Genomic DNA, 8,351 nt, shown 5'->3' on the forward strand with positions numbered 1-8,351 from the left:
TGGGAATGGGTGGGTAGGGAAGTGGGGGGGAGGGTATGGGGGACTTTTAGGATAGCATTGGAAATGTAATTGAGGAAAAGATGTAATAAAAAATATTAAAATATAAAAAAAAGAATAGTACCTGTTTAATTTCTATGTTCTGTGACTCAAATATGTGGTATCTTCAGCAATAGAGCCTCACAGTTAAATTCTGGAGGGTAAGCAAGGGCACTGACAATAACCTATGTTTGGTGTTCATGGGAGCTCATTAACCAACAGCTCCAAAAGAGCTAACCCTTTCCTGTCGTTTTATTTTTTCCCTCCATTGAATATTTTCTTTATTTACATTTCAAATATTATCCCTTTTCCTGCTTCCCCTCTCTCCTGGAAGCACCCTATCACACCCTTGCTCCCCCTGCTTCTATGTGGGTGTTCCTCCACCCACTCATCTACTGCCATCTCCCTGTCCTCAATTCCCCTACACTGGGGCATCTATCGAGCTTTCATAGGATCAAGGACCTCTTCTCCCACTGAAGCCTGACAAGGCCATCATCTGCTACATATGCAGTTGGAGCTATGTGTACTGCTTTATTGATGGCTTAGTCCCTGGGAGTTCTCGGGGGGGTCTGGTTGGTTGATATTGTTTTTCTTGGACATCCTGTTCTCTGGGAAAGGTACTTTCCCCACATTACAGGGCAATTCCATATAACTCATTTGAGATATGCATGTATGTGTGTATTTAGTAAGTGTTTAAAGTGGTAGTTTTCATATAGTCTTTTCTAAAGTGTTTAGTGTTATTTATCCCTCTACATAGCCTCTCTTCTACCCTGCCCTCATCTGCCTTTCCCTTTCAGTGTTCCTTATTCCATTATTTCCCTTTCCCTCTCAGACTGTGTTCTACCTCCCTTTTATAGTCCCTGCCCATACCCTCCTTAATAGTTTTCTAACTTCTACATAAAATACAATCTAAACATATATCAAAAGACTGAAATGTATCATCCACTTCTGAGTAAGAATAAGCAGCAATTTGGCTTTCTAATGGGCATGAATATAAATATAAAGTATATATTTAAAGGATAAAAATTCATTTCACTCTGAGTGATTACTGAGTTTAGGTCAGTTGAGGTAGCAAAAGCCCACCCTAATTGTGGGTGATACTAGTCAATTGAGTGCAATTCTAGACTAGATTGGCTATCATTCCTCAAGTCATCATACATAGCTTATCATTTGATATACTGTTTCAACTCATATTCAGATAAAAGTATGTTATACTTCTCCAAGAATTACTTCTATGAGCCTGTGGTTAATTACAAATTTGTTGTATAATTTCACCAGAGTTATTAAATTATTAAATAATGAAATTTGTTAATTTAATAAAATGGTCTTCAGATAATTGACTTAGATAATTTACTTTTCTCCAACTCGTTAAGACTTTTTAATAGTATACCATAGTAAATAATGTTCATATATAGTTGAAACAATTGTGGTTGGCTCTAATTCAATAGACTGCTGTATAGATGTTGTTAAATATAGTTAGCTTTTTATGTTTAAGTCCTCTAATTCCTTGTTAGTTTTTGAAATATCTATCTGTATATTTTTAAGTAATGTTTTGAAGTTCTCTGATATTATTATTAAAGACACACATTTTGTTAACAATTCTGTTAACTTTTACTATGTATATTTTGAAGTATCTTGGTTATCTATGTATATTTTACAACCCTAGTGTCTTTCTGAGAAGAGTTATCTTATAATTAATTATAAAATATCTTTTTAGGGTGCTGGGAATGAAACCAGGGTATTATGCATTCCCTCCCTTCTAAGATGTGTATTACTTAGCTAAGAATTCTTGATTGATATTATTTATCTTTCATTGGTTTCACTTTTCGACATCACTGCTTTCTCATTTCCATAATTTCTATGGTTAAAGTTGTTAATTTCATTGAAAACCTCTTACATGTGAATTAACTCACTGATTTGGTTTTATCTTTAGTCCATTTGATTGTGATTTACCTAGTTATGAACTTAATTTTCCTTGTTGGAGTTTTTCTATATTATTGTAGCTTTTATTACATTTCATATGTTCCACACATCATTTCAGGTCTTTCTCTCAGTTTTATTGATATACAATAATAAATTGCCCAAAGCAAATTGAGCTTGAACAAAATAAACAGAGTACGTCATTTTCCAGGAGGTATAGCAGCATTTCATCAAAGTTTCAGATGGATGTGATCCCTGTGAGTTCTGTAGAGTAGTGGTCCTTTCATGAATGGCTACTATTTCATAACTTCAGACATTTTATGACATGTACCTACTATTTGAGGTATCTTTCTCATTATAGTGACAAAACACCCTGACAAAGGCAATTTAAGGAAGTAGTGGTTTATTTTGGCTGATGTTTTAAGGAGACAGTCCACCATGCCCAGTAAGTAAGTGGTAGGAACTCATCACGTTGTGTGTATAGTCTGGAAAAGATGGTGAATGATTTGCTAGTTTCTTTTTTAGTTTGTAGTCCAGTATATAAGCCCCACGGGTTATACTGCTTTCTTTACAGGTGAGGTGTTTCATGTCAACTAACCTACTCAGCATAATCCTTCACATTCATGTCTACAAGCAACATAATCTAAGCGTTCTATCACAACAAATTTTTTCTCCATGCCTGACTACTTATACTTCAATTTCCTTATTCATAAGTATATAATTCATATTGTATAAACATCAACCACCAACATTTTAATTTTTATTGTATTATGAGGGTAAATATCTTATCTCCAAATAAGATTACATTTAGAAGTTTTGAAAATTTGATCTTCAATTATTTTCCTTGGCTAAGAGCCATGTACTATTTCGAGATTTCTCACATTTGGGATGTTATGATGTGACCTATTCCTATATCTGTTATATTAGTTTGTTTGATTGTGTTCTACAAGTCTCTAAGTGTTAGTTAAAATTTATTCTCCTTTTCAAACTAGATAAATTCAATGTATATGCAAGTTGACTGATTCTCTTTATTATTATTATTTGCCTGCTCAGGACTCTCCAATTGAACACTCCCATGAATTATTCTGTTACTTTATTTTTGTGAATTTCTACTTCATTCAAATATATATATATGGGGTGTGTGTGTGTGTACTGAAGGGTTACCATCAGAAAGACCACTCACACACAGCCTGTGTGAACCAATTGAATGTGTTTATTCCAGTTGACTAATGACTACACTTGGGTATACCCAGGCACAGTCTCAAGCCCTTCTAAGGGGACACATTTCAGCAGGAAAACCACATTTTGGCTGGGAAGTCCCAGGGTTCCTTTCCCACAACTGCAAACAGAGAGTCACAAAAGCCAGAAGGGAATGGGATTCCCATCCCACAGCAGCAAGGGATATGTAGATAGTTACAAAAAACAGTGTATGTTGAGGGACATCTGGCTTCTTTTCAGCTTCTGGCTATTATAATTAAGGCTGCTATGAACCCAGATGTCCCTCAACAGAGGAATGGATACAGAAAATGTGGTACATTTACACAATGGAATACTACTCAGCTATTAAAAACAATGAATTTATGAAATTCTTAGGCAAATGGATGGAGCTGGAGGATATCATCCTGAGTGAGATAACCTAATCACAAAAGAAGTCACTTGATATGCACTCACTAATAGTGGATATTAACCCAGAAACTTAGAATACCCAAGATACAATTTGCAAAACACAAGAAAATAAAGAAGGAAGACCAACATGTGTATACTTCATTTCTCCTTAGAATAGGGAAGAAAATACCCATTGAAGGAGTTACAGAGACAAAGTTTGGAGCCAAGACAAAAGGATGGATCATCCAGAGACTACCCCACCCAGGGGTCCATCGCATAATCAGCCACCAAACACAGACACTATTGTACATGCTAGCAAGATTTTGCTCAAAGGACCCTGATATAGCTGCCTCTTGTGAGGCTATGCCAGTGCCTGGCAAATACAGAAGTGGATGATCACAGTCATCTATAAGATGGAACACAGGGCCCCCAATGGAGGAGCTAGAGAAAGTACCCAAGGAGCTGAAGGGAATTGCAACCCTATAGGTGGAACAACAATATGAACTAACCAGTACCCTCAGAGCTCGTGTCTCTAGCTGCATATGAATCAGAAAATGGCCTAGTCGGCCAGCAGTGGAAAGAGAGGCCCATTGGTCATGCAAAATTTATATGCCCCAGTACAGGGGAACTCCAGGGCCAAGAAGTGGGAGTGAATGGGTAGGGGAGCAGGGCAGTGGGGGAGGGTATAGGGAACTTTCATGATAGCATTTGAAATGTAAATAAAGAAAATATCTAATAAAAAATAAATGTAAATGAAGAAAATATCTAATAAAATGTATAAAAATACAGCGTATATAATTTAGAAATGTAAGCAAAAATATCGAGTTTAGGAAACCTTTGTAAAGAGTTCACATTCTTCTTTTTTGTTTGTTTGAATCTCTTGTTTGCTTTTGTTTGTTTTCCCCAAGATTGTTTTTCTTAAACTCCCACTTACTACTACTGGCACCATCCTCAGCAAGGAGTAGTTTATTCAAGGTCATAAAATGGAGTTACTGTAGTCAACTTATAGCCCTTGTCACATTACTAAGTAATGCATTTTTATACTACTCAGTTCTATATATGTGATTTCTAACACTTCTTTGAACATATTTTTAGTAAATGATTTAATTATTTTCCTATGAAGTTCCTCAGCTACAGTTGAAATTATATTTCATAAATTTTATTGGAAGTGAAGTTTTTAAAATAGAATATTTTCAGCCTGAAAATTAAATCTATGTCATCTCTCTTGTGTTGGACTTTAATTATTGTTACTGTTCCTTTTCCCTTAGTGACTTTCCACAATTAATACTGATAATGCAACTAGTATCATGAGAACTTAAGTAATATTTTAATACAAGGAACTTTCTCAACATCACTCATGGATGTTAATTTTGAACTTTCTATTTATCTGATTGCATAGTGTTTATTTTATGAATTACAATAAGATAAATGCAGACACTTTAATTAGCCATAGTAACAGCACTAATGTACTCAAATGAAAATTTTGTTTCTAGATTTTCAGTTCAGGCCTCAGAATTAGAGTTAGCCAGAGAAGTGCACAATGTAAGATTTTCTTAGAAATAACAATTAAAAATGTTGCAGTACTTCTGTGCTGTGCTGACACAAAACATACAGCTGTTAACTCAAAGTAGATAACAAATAATCCTTATTCCCATCATCCTTCTTTTACTTTTTCTTTTCCTTTCTATACACTGTTAAGGAACCCATATAATTAGCTTTTGCAATAATTTCAACTTAAATCTATTCCATTATTTACTATGCAATTTAAATTCTAGAACAGTAAACATATTTGATTATGTTACTGAGAAGCATCATATGCTTACTTAGTACAGTGCCTCTGGTTCTCAGCTACAACTCAATTAAGGTGTGCAGAATGACTGAATGAATGTATGCATGCTACATGCATCCCCATGTATTCATGTATTAAAATCTAATCCTCATTGTTAAGCAATAAAGAAGTTGAAAATTACTCCACCTATGGGCCTTCTGAGAAACGAGTAAGATTAGGTAAGTGTATTACTAGGCTGAAGCCATTACAATTTAATCCTCATAATTTCATAACAAGAGTTACCAAAAAACATGTGTACACACATATATTTCCTTGTTTCCTGCCATGTTACACCTGGAATCTACCAGTATTGGTGAATTCAAATTATTACCTTCAAATGATTGCTAGCAGAAATGTAAATTAGAGAATCTTATTTTCTAATATTTAAGGTCGCATTAGTTGTTGATATTGTGTTATTAAATATACTAAATATGGCAATAAAATCTATCAAAACTGAATCTACAGTAATCACATCAATGAAAAAAACTTTAAGTACATGTGAAGGCAAAGTATTATATGATCTCTTCTACAATGTTTACTTTTTGCTATAACAAAATTGGCTACCAAGAGTGACTGATTGAAGACAGGTTTTCTTTGTCTCACAGTTTGAGGGTACAGCTCATCATGGTAAGAAATGGTTCACTGAGCACGCAGTTAGCTGCTCTATTTGTGGCAACAGGAAAATGTAGACCATGTTCAAGATATATGTGGAATTACACTCAGAGATATTGCCACAGTTTTGTCTTTTTTATTTTTATTTTCTTTAATTTGTTTATTTATTTACTTTACAACCCAATATCAGCCCTTCCTCGCCTCCCAATAACTCCTCAAACAAGGCCTAACCCTATTCTACCTTCTTCTGGGTATCAACTCCCATCCCTACTAACTAACACTACCCACCCCCCAACCCCCGCTGCACATCAAGTTGCTGCAGGATGACACATCCTCTCCCACTGAGGCTAGACAAGGCAGCCCATTTAGGAGTGAGAGATTCACAGGCAGACATGCTCAGGAACAGCCACTGCTCCATTTTTTTAGGGGGATATACATGAAACCAAGCTCCTCATCTGCTACGTATGTCCAGAGGGGCTAGGTAGAGCCCTTGCTTGATCTTTGGTTGCTGATTCAGTTTCTGGGAGTCCCCAAGGATCCAGACCAGTTGATTCTGTTGGTCTTTCTGTAGAGTCCTTGTCATCTTTGGGTACCTCAATCCTTCTCCCAACTCTTTTACAAGGCCTACAGAGCCTCATCTAATGTTTAGGTGTGAGTCTGTATTGCTTTACAGTGGCTGCTATGTGAAGCCTCTTAGAGGACAGTTATGTTAGGTTCCTGTCATGTATGTCCCTTTGGGTATGGGTTATCTCACTAAGGATAAAATTTTCTAGTTCTATCCATTTGTCTGTGAAATTCATGGTGTCCTTGTTTTTAATGGCTGAGTAGTATTGCATTGTATAGATATACCACATTTTCTATATCCATTCTTTAGTTGAGAGACATATAGATGCATATCTGCTATTCATTATACATTTGAAAGTTGAATGGAAAATAATCATAGGTAAAAATTGAGTCTAATCTGAGTCTGACACACTATATATCAGAATTATCACGATGACGATTTTTAGCTCCTGGGAAGGAAGTTTATGCTCTTTCTGGTGAGACTTGAAACATTATATGGTAACAATTGATTTAAATTACATACCTGCAATCAACTGATGTGTTTCCAGCAGACCTTTCAATCTTCATGAGACTGTTTATATGCCAACACTTAAAGATATATATATGTGTGTGTGTGTGTATACATATTCAAATAATTGTGTCTTAGCATGCATTCCTTATGAGGTTTGTATGAAGACTTTTCCTAGTTGCTTCTATCTTTGCCTTTTTGTGTGTGTGTGCCCTCATTTTTATTTGTTATTTTTTATTTCCCAAGATTCTGTTCTATGTACAATATTTGATTGATTTCTTCCCCATTTGAAGGCAGGGATATAAAGAAACATTTCTTCTATCTATTTATATAATTTCACATAAAAATGAACCACACGGCTTCCTATATTTTTATTTACATTTAGCCAAAGAAATTAGATTTAGGAAGATCAGTGACTTCTTTGTTCACAACCTGCTTGTCTTGGCCATATTTTCTGGTTGACTCTGTGTGTTTTCTTATGGTGATCTTGGTCTCTCTGGCTACTACAATCATCCCCCACTCCTCTTCTAAGAGGGTCTAAGTTCTGTCTAATGTTTGGCTGTGAGTCTCTGCTTAGTGAAGACTTTATCAGCACTTAGTAAGCACTGAGACATATCTTGAAAATAGGTTGTGATTTTTGATACAATGATTCAAAGTTTTACTTTACAGGAGGAAGATTGGGTATTCTGACATATGTGAAGTGAACCTAAGTAGTAAAGTTTTGTCTTTGATCCCACGTTACTGTTTCTATATGTTCTTACCTACCTAAATCACTGGAAAGTCTGATTAAAAAATGAAAGAGCAAGTAGCCCACTGATTTTGGAGGCATAGCTTTTACATACACTGAATTTTCCAAAAATGTGACAATCCTCTTCATTGAGGAAAAATTGTAATAATTTTTATTTAACTTTATAACTCATATACTATTTGATAAAGTGGTATTTAATTCTCTTATTATACATCCATTTATCAGTTTTCATTTATACCTCACATATTCAGGGTGCTTCCAAGTATTTAATAGCTTCATTACATCTACAATTGTCAGGCTGAAATATTTGCATTTAGATGTATAGATTATTTTTACTAGTCAATGTGTTAATTTATCCTTCAGAATACAAACATATATATGCAGCATTATAAACTACTGTTTTACATTTATTGTAATAGTTATATAAAGTATAATTTCATTAAAGAATAGTGTTTTAGTCAGGGTTCTCTAGAGTCACAGAACTTATGGATAGTCTCTATATAGTAAAACAATTTATTGATGACTTACAG

The sequence above is a fragment of the Mus caroli genome, chromosome X (assembly GCF_900094665.2).
Source record: "Mus caroli chromosome X, CAROLI_EIJ_v1.1, whole genome shotgun sequence".
NCBI classification, from domain to species: Eukaryota; Metazoa; Chordata; class Mammalia; order Rodentia; family Muridae; genus Mus; species Mus caroli.